Raw genomic sequence first — 12,603 nt, forward strand, 5'->3', positions numbered from 1 at the left:
AGTCCTCTCATCATATCCCAAGCCAGATATAGAATATTTCCATCACCCCAAAACCTTCCCTGTGTTCTTTTGCAGTCATCTATCCCCCAGATCTCCAGTCTCTGGAAGCCACTGATCTGGTTTTTTGTTTGTTTGTTTGCTTGTCTTATCTCTATAGTTTTGCTTTTCTAGAATGTCAAAGGAATGAGATCATACAGTATGTGGTCTTTAAAAAATTATTTTAAAAAATCGGGGGGGGGGTGTGCCTGGGTGGCTCAGTGGGTTAAGCGTCTGCCTTCGGCTCAGGTCATGATCTCAGGGCCCTGGGATTGAGCCCCACATCAGGCTCTCTGCTTGGTGGGGAGCCTGCGTCCCCCGCTCTCTCTGCCTGCCTCTCTGCCTACTTGTGATCTCTCCCTCTCTGTCATATCAATCAATCAATCAATCAATCAATAAATCTTTATTAAAAAAGAATTGGGGATTCCTGGATCGCTCAGTTGGTTAAGCATCTGCCTTCGGCTCAGGTCATGATCTCAGGGTCCTGAGATTGAGTCATGCCTTGGGCTCCTTGCTCAGCAGGAAGCCTGCTTCTTCCTCTACCTCTGCCAGATGCTCCCCCTGCTTGTGCTCTCTCTTGCTCTCGCTTTTGCTCTGACAAATAAAAAATTATTTAAAAATTGGCATGCAGTAAAATTCACTCTTTCTGGTGGATGGTTCTATCAGCCTCTCTCTCTGCATGCCTTTGCGTAACCACCACCAGAATCTCTTTACAGATGATTTCCATCACCCCCCCGCACCCCAAATACCCACATGCTAGTCATCTGTGGTCGCACTTTTTCCCTGTCTCACCTCTGTTAACCACCCAGCGATCTGCTCTCTGTCCTTATCCTCTGGCCTTTTCCCGAATGTCTGATAACAGGGAATAACGTTGCCTTCGGAGCCTGGTTTCTTCCACTCTGCTTCGTGAACCCGAGATCACGCACGTGGTCGTGTGCGTGGGTAACTTGCCCAGTCTCGACGTCCGGCAGTGTTCCGCTGTGTGGGTGGACCTTAGTTTGCTTAATTACCCGCCAGTTGAAGGACACCTGGGTTGTTTCTAGTTATTGGTGATTATGAAGAGAGCTGCTGGAGACATGTGTGCACAGGTTTTTGTATGACCATAGGTTTTTATTTCTCTTGTGTAAATACCCAGGGAGTGAAATTGCTGGGTCTCATGGGAAGTGTATGTTGAACCTCCGGGGAAATTGGCAACTGTTTTCCAAGGCGGCTCCTCTGGTGGGACCTCCTGCCAGCAGGAGGGCGCCGGTGGCTGGGCTGTGGGCTGTAACCAGAGTCGGGGTCAGTGACATGGATCTGTGCTCCTGACTGCCGAGCGGCACCAGTCTCTGAGATTTTATTTATTATTTATTTGAGAGAGAATGCGCGTGAGAGCACAGCAGAGGGAGCAGCAGAAGGAGAAGCAGGCTCCCCTAGGACCCGGGGATCATCACCCCAGCAGGAGGCAGACACTTAAGCACCCGTGCCACCCAGGAGCACTGTTTCAATAAATAATAATTGCGGGGCGCCTGGGTGGCTCAGTGGGTTAAAGCCTCTGCCTTTGGCTCAAGTCATGATCCCAGGGTCCTGGGATCGAGCCCCACATCGGGCTCTCTGCAGGCCAGGGAGTCTGCTTCCTCCTCTCTCTCTCTGCCTGCCTCTCTGCCTGCTTGTGATCTCTGTCTGTCAAATAAATAAATAAATAAATAACTTTTAAAAAAATAATAATAATTGTGTCCACTGTGGTCGCCGTCCATGTAGCTGCAAGACAAAACATAAGATAAAATAAATAAATTAGGAAGAAAAAAAAACCAAAGGAGCTTCCTGGGCTGAGCAGCGAGATCTTCCAGAAGCTGGAGGGAAAAAAAAATGTGGTGCTGGCTCCAAGTATGTGCCATGGGCATACCCGGGGGAGGGGGACGAAATGTAGGCCTCGATGTTCTTGTTGGTGCGCAATCTTTGGAAAGAAACACAGGAGACTGGAAAAGGTGCAGACCTGGAGGAGGAGCAGGACTGGGGTGGGACGGGCCCCCAGAACATGGTGGAGAGGTGACTTCTCACTTCTGTTTTGTACTTTTTGGATTTTGAAACTCCTGAGCATCTTACCTCTCCTAAATAAACACACATGATGCACCGGCTGTGCCAACAAGTAGTTTAGGCCCCATTGTGGTAACGAACAAGTCGCCTTCCAGCCCTTGGGGAGTCCCAGTCCAGTCCCCCAGACAGACTGTCAATAAGACAGGAGAGTATGGCCAATGTCAGCTAGTTGCTGTGCAGGAAAATAGAGCTGGCGGGGGGCTGGGGTGAGGAGTGGTTTAGAGCGTGTTTTGTGTTTTGGGGGCACCCTGGCGACTCAGTGGTTAAACCTGTGACTCTTGATTTTGGCTCGATCATGACCTCAGGGTCGTGAGATGGAGCCCAGAGCCCAACAAGGGGTTCTGGGCTCAGCGGGGAGTCTGCCTGAGATTCTCTCTCCCTTTCTGTTTGACACTGCCCCTCCTTAAAAAAAAGTGATTTTTAAATTGAGTGTTTATTTTATTTTATTTTTAAAAAGATTTTATTTGACAGACAGAGATCACAAGTAGACAGAGAGGCCAGCAGAGAGAGGAGGAAGCAGGCTCCCCACTGAGCAGAGAGCCACATGCAGGGCTTGATCCCAGGACTCTGGGATCACGACCTAAGCTGAAGGCAGAGGCTTTAACCCACTGAACCACCCAGGCGCCCCTAAATTGAGTGTTTAAAGGAGGCTCCCTATAAGGAGTGATGTGTGGGCAGAAACGCGAAGGAGGTGAGAGGAGCCTTGGGCATCTGGGGGAAGAGTGTCCAGACCAAGGGAACAGCAAGTGCGGAGGCCTTGAGGCGGTTCCCATTGACTGTCTGAGAGCAGTGTGGCTGGAGCAGGGTGAGCCGTGGGGGAGTTGAAGTGAGCTTGGGGAGATGCGCCGGGGTGGGGTGGGGGGGTGTTGAGCAGTTTGGGTGAGCCACTTTGAGGACTTGAGATTTTGCTCAGAAGGAGATGGGAGCCATGGAGGGTTCTGAGCAGGGCAGGGATGTGGTGTGACCTCGGCTTTAACAGGGTCCCTCTGACTGCCTGAGGGGGGGCAAGGACAGAGGCAGGAGCCCAGTGAGGGGATTGTAACGGTCTGGACTATAGGTGAGGGTAGGCTGGGCCAGGACAGGGTGGGGGGCAGGTGTGTGGGGCAGCTGAGATGGGGACAAGTGGCAGGACTCAGGAGCTAGTTTGAAGGTGGCATTCCAATACATGTTCTGGCTACCGTGGTGGGAGCTGCGTGGAGGGGCACAGAGAAGGAGGGTGGGGTAGGGGGCGGGAAGCAGGCCTGGTTTGTGGAGATGAGGGAAGGCATTCCTGGAGCTGTGATGTTTTAGCAGGGACCTGAAGTGAGTGGAGAAATGTTGGAAAGAGGAGGAAGCTTAGAAAGACAGCAAGGAGGGTGGAGGGGAACAGTGGTCAGGTCACACAGTGCCTACTTGGCCTGTGGCCTTGGTACAGCATAAGTGTTCTGAGGGCACTGGGGAGCCACAGCAGGTCTTGAACTGGGATGGGGTTGAATTTTGGGAAGACTTCTCTGGCTGTGTAGGGAGACGAGCTATGTAGGTGGCTTGGACTGGGGATAAAGAAGGTCAGTTCCAGAGGTTTAGGAGGAAACCATGTAGAGAAGAGGGGGACAGAGGGGCCACAATCGGCCACTGTTTCTAGGATTTCCTTCCCATAAACTCAGAGTCTTCACAACCACCCAGAGAAGTATCACACCCTTTTCACAGCGGGGGAAACTGAGGCTGGGAGAGCTGCAAAGTTCCGGCTCCAAGCCCACACAGTCAGCAACCTGGGTGGGGAGATTCAAACCCCACCCACTCCTGCAGGAACTTGAGCGCTGCCTCGCCCTACCCCTATCCTCCCAGCCCATCCCCTACCCTTCCCAGGTGCAAAGGCTGGTCCTTCTGGGGAGTCCCCACTGCCAGTTAGGCCACTGCCCCTCCTTCCCTCCCTGCTCCGAGCCCCAAGCCCACTCCGGGGGACTTTAACCCCAGGGCCACTGGGCGCCACCAATAAAGGCGAGTTAAGCACGGAGGCCAGCGCAAAATTCCCCTAGTCCCAGTGCCAGGGGAGTTACCCAGGGCGCAGGGAGGGCAGAGGGCAGGTGTGGGGAGGGGGGAAAGCGAGAACGAGACCATCTGCAGCTCTGTGGGTCCGAGCTGCTTTGTCACTTTGTGCCTCAATTTCCTTCTCCCTAAATCCCACATGGTTCCCTTCATGGACAGAGGAAGGACCCGCAAAGCTTTGCAAGGGTGGAAGAGTCTTCCCCTTCGTTCTAACCAGGAGACAAAAGTTTCCTCTGTCGGGATCGGGGAAACAAGGAGACCCAACTGGCTGGGGGCATATGGAGCCATCAGCAAGTTCGACGAGGGAGGCAGAATTTCCCAAATCGGATAGAGAAGATAAATCCCAGTTCTAGTCGGTTGAGGGGAAGTAAGGGGGCCCCATTCTGATATGTGAGATGACGAGTTTCTAATCAGGAGGAGACCCTTCAACCCAGTCTTATGGGAAGAGGTCAAAATCCTCCCGTTCGGAAGGGGAGGCAAGGTTCTCGAGTCTCGGCTTCCCGGGGAATGACCGAACGCGTTTTGCGGCTCAACTACCTCAACTCTGGAGCCCCGGGGTCCAAGCAGTCTCGGGGTGCTTGCAATCTCACTGTTTGCAAGCTCCGGCTCAGGAGGGAGCCAGGATCCCCACACGGAGCGGCCGGGGGGCATGTGAGATTTGCTCCCCTGACCCCGGGCGGTGGTGCCCGACTCTGGGCGGGAGGGCCCTCTGCGGGCTCAGCCTCGCGTAGTGGTGTGCTGGCGCCACCTGGTGGTGGCTCTAGGCCAGGCGTCCCATCCCCAGTTGCGGGACGGCTGTGCCCCCAAGTCCCGGATCCCCTCCCTCAGACCCCGGTGCAAGTCTCCTCCTTGCCGCAAAACCCCACCTGTCATTCCGTGGCTTTCCTCTGTTCACTTTCCGCGTGGACGACGGGGAGATCTTTCTGACTTACCAGTCTACTTTTCCTCCCGTCCCTCTGCTCACAAGGTTTCCAGGGCTCCCCAGAGGCTTGGAAGGAAGCCCCCTCGCCCCCCACAGGCCAGGGGGTTGGCCTCTCTAGCCTCTCCCAAACCACCCTGTGCTTCAGCTGAACCACCAGCCACTGTTCTACTCGGAACCTGCCGTCGGGCCTTTGCACAGGCTGTTCCCTCTGCCTGCAACGCCCTTCCCTGCCTCTTTCCCAGCCTCGCTCCTGTTACCTCTTCAGTTCGTGAAGTAGATGCCTCCTCCTGCAGGAGCCCCTCCTTGATGCCCCAGGTCAGGACCGCAGTCTGGAGGGGCTGCTGGAGTCACTGCTGTGTTCCCATGGGGCGTAACACTAACTACTCCCCCCAGGGAATGTTTGTTTTAATGAATGAACGCAGGCCAGGCTGCACAGTTTGCCTGCAAGGTCAGAGGAGAGTTAAGGGGCGTGGTCACTGAGAAGCCCCCAGGGTTCCTTCTCAGTGCTGGGCCTTTGCCTGTGCCATTCCCTCTCCTTGGAACATTGTTAACTTCTTCTGAACTCTCTAGGTCACCTCCTCCTGGAAGCCCTCCATGCTGGCTGGGTCAGGTGTTCCTCCACCTAATCTCCTGGGTCCCCCCTACCTCAGCCCTGACCAATGCTTCTTTGTCATCATCTGTACCCCAGCTGCATCCTGGCAGGACAGGGCTGGGTTCTGTTTACCCTTGCCTTCTCCTCAGAAGCTCAGAACAGGGCAGTTCTGCTGTCGGGAGCTCGGTTTCAATTCTGACTGCACTGGTCACAGAGTGTCTTGGGTGAGCTCAGGGCCCCCTGGGAGCCCAGTTTTCCCATGTGAAATGTGGAAAGAATTGCTGGTTCCTCCCCGCCGCCTCCCAGGGCTGTTGCTGGGGCACTGAGGAGATGCAACCCCAAAGTCTGGAGTTGACCACATGCTGGGTGACTAGGGGTGACCCACTTCCCCTTTCGGGTCCCATCTGGCTGGATGAACGGGTGGCAGGGGTCCTATCCTGCAGGGACATTTCAGGAGGCTGGCGCGGGGCTTCCCAAGGCGGGAGGGCCGGGGCCAGGCAGAGGGAAGAGGTGTCTGCTGGGTTAGGGGAAAACCAGCCTTCCCCATCATAAAACGGATGACGGAGAGGGAAACAAACAAGGCCAGCTCCACCCAGCGGCCAGAGGGGAAGTTGGGGGAGAGGATAAGGGGCCCCTCGAGGTGGGTGAAAACCACAGTCCACAACCAGTGCCAATTTCCCTCCTGGAGCCTGGGCGCCTTGGGGTCGGGGCTGTTTCCCGGTTCCCTGGCCTCTCAAACACCCCAAGCCTTCCTTCCAGGCTCCATCCTGTGCCGGCTCAGGCCCAAAGCTTTGAGACCCCTTGACTCCTTTCTTCCCTCCACGGTATCCTGTCTATCCACAAATGTTGATTCCACCTTTAAAAATCAATTCTATCCCCATCTCCGTGGCCTCCCCGCTTCCCCTGCCCAGCTGCCATTACCTCCTGTCTCCACTGCTGTGGGCTTCTCACTGGGCTCCCTGCTCTTATGTCTCTTCCGACGTGTGGCCAGAGGGATTGTGTTAGCATCTGAGACAGAGCCTGTCCAGCACTGCCCACCCCTCCACCCTGTGGCTCCCACTCAAGGGGACAGCCAAAGTCCTCATGGTGGCCCATGACCACTCTAGCCATATTGGCCTTGAACCTGGTTCCCTGCCTTCTGGGCTTTGCACATTCTGTGTCCTCTGTCTGAAATGCTTTTCCCTGCCTACTTTCTGCCTGGCTCCTCGGAGCTTTCAGGTCCCACCTTGTGGGAGGCTGAATAATGCCTACGGGCTCTCTTGATACTAGTTTAGGTGATAAACACACTGCGGTGCACAAAAAGCAAGAAAATCCCTGCCTTGTGGAGCTCCCAGTCCAGTGGGGAAGACAGTGTACAAGTGAAGAAAGGGGTATCGAATATAAAGTTGGGGGTGTGTGTCATAAAGTCTGTGAAGGACAAAGCTAGACAACACTGGGTGTTCGGGGGCCCCTGTGAGGAGGTGACGTTTGAGCAGAGACCTGAATAGAGTGATTTGGGTATCTAGGCCAAGAACATTATTGGCAGAAGCCAAGGCCAGTGCAAAGGCCCTGGGTCGGGAGTTGTGTGGTTTGTTCAAACAATACCGGGAGCCCAGTGTGGCCAGATTGGAGTGAGATGAGAGGAGAGGGGTATGGACTGTCATCCAAATGGGAGATGATTCCAGAAATGTGACCTTATGTCTGGGGCCTCTGTTTCCTCCTCTGAGGAATAGGAGGGTTGACACCTGTGGGAACTCAGGGAGCTCCTGCCTGTGGTTAGCAGCAAAGGTGAACCCTTTTGGGTGAGAGCCCGGTCCTGTGCAACCTTATGGTGCTGGGATGTCCTCTCTGGTCTCTGCACTGTGTGTCAGGCTGGGCTGGAGCTGAGCAGCCTCCCTGACTGGTTCCCAAAGTCTGGCCTTGGCACCCTGGTGCCAGGACCCCTCTGCCCCGCCCCTTCTCCTCTTCCTTTTCATCCCTCTCTTTCTTTATCTCTCTTCCCTACCCTCCTGCTTCTCTTTCTCTCCTTCCTCCTCCCTCCTCTTCTTCCCTCCTCTTCTCTCTGCTCACCCTCCCCTCTCTTGGTCCTGAATCAACATTCCAGCCCAGGGGAGAAAAACGGGGCAGATTTCCTTCCTCTCCCTGGCAGGGCTCCACACAGCCACTGGGCCATTGTGTGTTCTGGCCTCAAGGTCATTCCTACCCCTGCCCCGCCCTCCCCTCCCCACTGCAGAAGGTTGCTTGAGAAAAGGCCTCTTAGGTGAGGCGGGAGGCATGGGGGCAGAGACAGGGCAGAGTCTGGCCCTCACTCACAGCTAGTGGAATCTAGGGACCCAAGCCCCAACCGGCACTATCCCGGCTTTGTGGCTTTGTTGGGGGAGGTGGGGCAGAGGAGCACCCCAGTCTCCGTCTTCAGTCTGAAACCTTCTGTGTGATCCTGGTTGTCCCGGCTCTCCTGTGGGATCCTGGGCTCCTGTTACTGCCGCCTCTGAGCCAGTTAGTGGCCCTGCCCCTTCCTGGCTGAGTAGCCTTGGGCACACTGCCTCCTCCTCTTTGTCCCCCGCCCCCCCAACACTCCTTGCATCTAGGTGCTTTAACTTCCCAGTTAACAAAAACCCTCCAGGCTCTTTATTTGAAAAATTCAGTTTCACATCTCTTCTCTGGAGACACAGATTTCCTGGAGCCAGGCAGGGACCTGGGATGTGTATTTTTAATAAATATCCCCATTTTAATGTGTCCCCATTTCAAAGGAGCAGGTGGGAAAGTCTGTGCTAAAAGCACGATATCCTTGAACCACTGTTGGATTAGCGTAGCGATTCTAAAAGCTCACATGTATTCATTATGAGTTTTTGGAAGCCATTTTCAGTGATTACAATTTTTTTTAAAGATTTTATTTATTTGACAGAGAGAGACACAGTGAGAGAGGGAACACAAGCAGCGGGAGTGGGAGAAGGAGAAGCAGGCCTTCTGCTGAGCAGGGAGCCCGATGCGGGGCTCGATTCCAGGACCCTGATGATCATGACCTGAGCCAAAGGCAGACGCTTAACCGAGCCACCCAGGCTCCCCGAAAAATCATTATTTTTGACATTGCCATCTGCCTGCCCCAGAACCTTTACTTGGAGTGACTCTTCAATGACTCTAGGAGTGGGCACTGTTTGTCTTTTCTGTTTTACAGGTGAGAAAAAGCAACGTGTCCCAAGCCCTACAGTGAAAAGTGGCTAGCTCAGCTCCTTCTGGGCTCCCGAGCCTGGGCCCTTGACCGGCCTGCCCTGCTGAGGAATGAAGGGGACTTCCCAGCCAGCTCCTCCAGCCGGCAGCCGTGGGGATCTGTGGGGCCCAGAGCAAGGCTTTTTCTTTAAAGATTTTATTTATTTATTTGACAGAGAGAAATCACAAGTAGATGGAGAGGCAGGCAGAGAGAGAGAGAGGGAAGCAGGCTCCCTGCTGAGCACAGAGCCCGATGCAGGACTCGATCCCAGGACCCTGAGATCATGACCTGAGCCGAAGGCAGCGGCTTAACCCACTGAGCCACCCAGGCGCCCCAGAGCAAGGTTTTTAACCATGCCTCAGTTTCCTCCTCTTGTAAAGTGGAGGAACCGGCAGTAATGACTCAAAGGGGTTGTTGCAGACATTCACTGAGAACGTGTTTGCAGCAGGACAATCCACGCTAGTCTTATTTTGTGGTTCCTGTGGTTATTTCCTGGACTGTGAACAGAAGGGTTTGGGACCGCCTGGGATTCAGTTCAGGAGCCCAGAGGTGTCTAGAGGGACCAGAGCTTTGGTCCTGGAGACACTGAGCCTCCACACCCTGAGGCTATAGGATCCGACTGACCTAGAAACCTGAGCTGCCTCCTCCTTGGCTCCCTCCACCTCATCCCTCCCGCTGCCCTCATTCTGCACTGCACAAAGCAAACCCCAACTGAACACAACCACTGTCTTTTTTCCCAGCCCTGGCTCCTATGGCTGTGGTGATCTCCCTTTGGGCTTAGATGAGAAAGGCCATTTTGTCCAGCTGGGGAGGTGGGAGTTCCAAGGTCTGGCGTGGGGGAGGCCGCCAGCTGCCCACTTGGGATCCACTCTTCCTCTCTTCCTTGATATCAGGACCCTGAGGTTGTTTGGGGGCAGCGATTGACCCAGGCGAAAGACTACGTGTCCCAGCCTCCCTTGCAGCTTGGACGACCATGTGACTAAGCACTGGCCAATCAGATGTAAGTAGAAGTTGTAGGATGGGACTTTGGGGAAGCTTCCTTAAAAGGGGCATAGTCTATAATGTGTGTGGGTTTGTGTTGGCCTTTTGTCCGTTTCTTTCCACTTCCTTCTTGGAGCACTGACCCAGCAGCTCCAGCAGCCATCTTGGACCACGAGGAGGCCAAGAGAATGGAGACCCCCACGCTGGGAATGGTGGGGCAGAAACACAGGAGGAGCTGTGTCTCTAATGACACCACGGAGCCCTGATTCCAGTTCTGAACAATCTGCTTCTGGGCACTTTTCATGTGAGAGAGAAACAGTCTTCTATCCACGTAAGCTCCTCTTACCCATCCCAGTTTCTCCTTCATCTCGTATTTTAGTCCTCCTCCCTCTGTCTTGAGTTGTGTCCAGTCTTTGACTTGCCACTGAAGAGACATTCTAACTATGTATCTAGGCTCTGGTCCCATGTATGTCGCTGACTCTTATGTGAACTTGGTGGAGGTGGTAGAATGTGGGTGCCATTTCCCATTTGGGGACCTGGATGATGTTAGGGTTAAGAGTCGGGGCTCAAATCCATCTGCGATTTCTGGAACTCTTATATTAGGGAGCACTGGTTCTGGTAATAGCTTTCAAACTCCATGGAGCTCTCCTAGTGCCTCCCTCAGGTGGGCAGAAGCAGTGGGTGGGACTTCTGGTTTTCTCCTTCTTTCCTTGGCCAGAGTTTGGTCACATGGCCACTTAGATCTGCAAAGCCTTCTGGGAAAGTGAGTACCTGCCAATTTCAGGGGCTTTTACCTGAGGCTGTGCCTGGCTATCCTGAAAGAGGGAGGTTGAGTAGCTGCTGGGGAGCTAGCTATTCACAGGTATCCCAGACTCTATTCCCTCAAGGTATATGTTGATTGTGTATCTAACCAGGAACCAACCTTCTACTACAACAAGACCAGTGTTTCTTTTTCTTTTTCTTTCTTTTTTTTTTTTTTTAAGATTTTTATTTTTAAATAATCTCTATACTTAACGTGGAGCTTGAACTTACAAACCTGAGATCAAGAGCCCCACGTTTTCCCCACTGAGCCAGCCAGGTGCCCCTATTTTATTTTAGATATTCGATATTTTTAAATATTAGTCTTCTCTGTCTCTCTTGCAAAAAGCGTGTCTAGTCCATCAGCAGTTTCAAAGAAGCAGGTTTAGGTTTTATTGACTAACTCTATGTTTTGTTTTCTATTTCATCCATATCTGCTTTTACCTTTTTACATTTCTTACCTTTTTTCTTTGGTATATTTTGTGCACGTTTCCTAGTTTCTTGAGTGGAAAGCTTATTTTGTTCATCTACAAGCTCTTTTCTTTTTAGTATTCTCATTACATATAAACCTTTTAGGCTATCATTCCCCCTCCAAATGTGGCTTTGGCCATATCCCACAGGTTTCTTTTCTTTTCTTTCTTTCTTTCTTTTTTTTTTTTTAATTTTATTTATTCATTTTGAGAGAGAGAGACAGAATGAGAGAGAGCATGAGAGGGGAGGTCAGAGGGAGAAGCAGACTCCCCACAGAGCTGGGAGGCCAATGTGGGACTTGATCCCAGGATTCCAGGACCATGACTTGAACCAAAGGCAGTCACCCAACCAACTGAGCCACCCCGGCACCCTTCCCACAGGTTTCTGTATCTACTGTTTTCACTGGTATTTGATTCTGATTGCTATTTTGCATTGGAATTGCCTCTGTAATCCAAGGTTTCTTTAATTTACATTTGGGGAATTTTTTCAACTGTGTATAAATTTTGGGGGAGAGAGGGCTGTACTGCTGATTTGATAGCTACTTTTATTGCATTACTATTTCAAATAATATATTGACCTGCCCTGTAAGCTGGCATTTCAAGGGCTCTGAGGCTAATCAAACGGTTTGAAAAATTCTAGTCTACCCTAAGCCAAGAGCTCTTAGCTGATATTCAAACCGAGGGTCTATTGAATCCGTGGCAAATGGTGGATCATAATCCATATGTCATAGCCCTCATTCTGGGGCACTTTCACCACCCACTTTCTTATCTCAACATGGTCATCCTTAGAAAGACTCAGTCTTGAAAGTTTCTGGGAAATCTCTCTATTAGGCCCTTCTATCCCTGTCCAAACATCTCTTCCTACCCCCAGTGGAGTCTGTCATCACTGCTTCTGACCAAAACCAAGAGTCTGTTTCTAGTGGGACATCTTGGCTGAGTGGGCCTGTGGGTCAGGTCCTAGTAGTGACAGGAGTTAGAAGACACCATTTCTCTGGCTTCCATTCCCCTGATCTCCTTTCTTCACCCCCACAATACCCCATTTGCATTTTTAAGAAGAGGGAGATATTTTTAGGGTTGTGCAGGTAATGTTTGAGAGTGAAATGAGGTGGGGGGGTAATCTCAGGACAATGGAGGATACAAAGGAGCATCTTTGGTTAGATAGAAGGGAAATTTGGTCACTTCCTGTTGTGGCATGAGCGATCTTGCTTCAGGGCCCAGGTGGAGTGAGGTGCAGTATAGGGGAGGGCCGTGTCCTACAGAACCCAGCTCTGTTGGTGTCCCAGGGAGGGGCTGTCTTTGGCTCCTGGGGAAGCAGGACCATCAGATATAACCTGGGTGGTGTGGGAGGAGCCTGAGGCCCTGACACTGAGCAGTAGGGACTCTCCTCACTGTCATTTAGGCGTCCCTGTGCACGCATGCACCTAAACTGAGAGTCACTCTGGGTAGGGAAGGAGGCGAGTGTGGGCACTGGGAAATGGCAGGGCTGACGGTCATTAAGGAGAGGCTGACACATGCA

The 12,603-nt window shown here is 52.6% G+C and overlaps 1 long non-coding RNA gene across 1 annotated transcript; it reads right to left on the minus strand.

Moving 5' to 3' along the window:
* Positions 1-424: 424 nt before the first annotated feature.
* On the minus strand, positions 425-1,040 carry LOC309853077. The gene is made up of 2 exons (XR_014305508.1): positions 829-1,040; positions 425-630 (listed from the first exon to the last, which is right to left on the minus strand). It is a non-coding gene; the product is annotated as an uncharacterized lncRNA (long non-coding RNA).
* Positions 1,041-12,603: the final 11,563 nt, after the last annotated feature.

This window comes from Mustela nivalis (genome assembly GCF_964662115.1).
Source record: "Mustela nivalis genome assembly, chromosome: 18".
Classification (NCBI taxonomy): Eukaryota; Metazoa; Chordata; class Mammalia; order Carnivora; family Mustelidae; genus Mustela; species Mustela nivalis.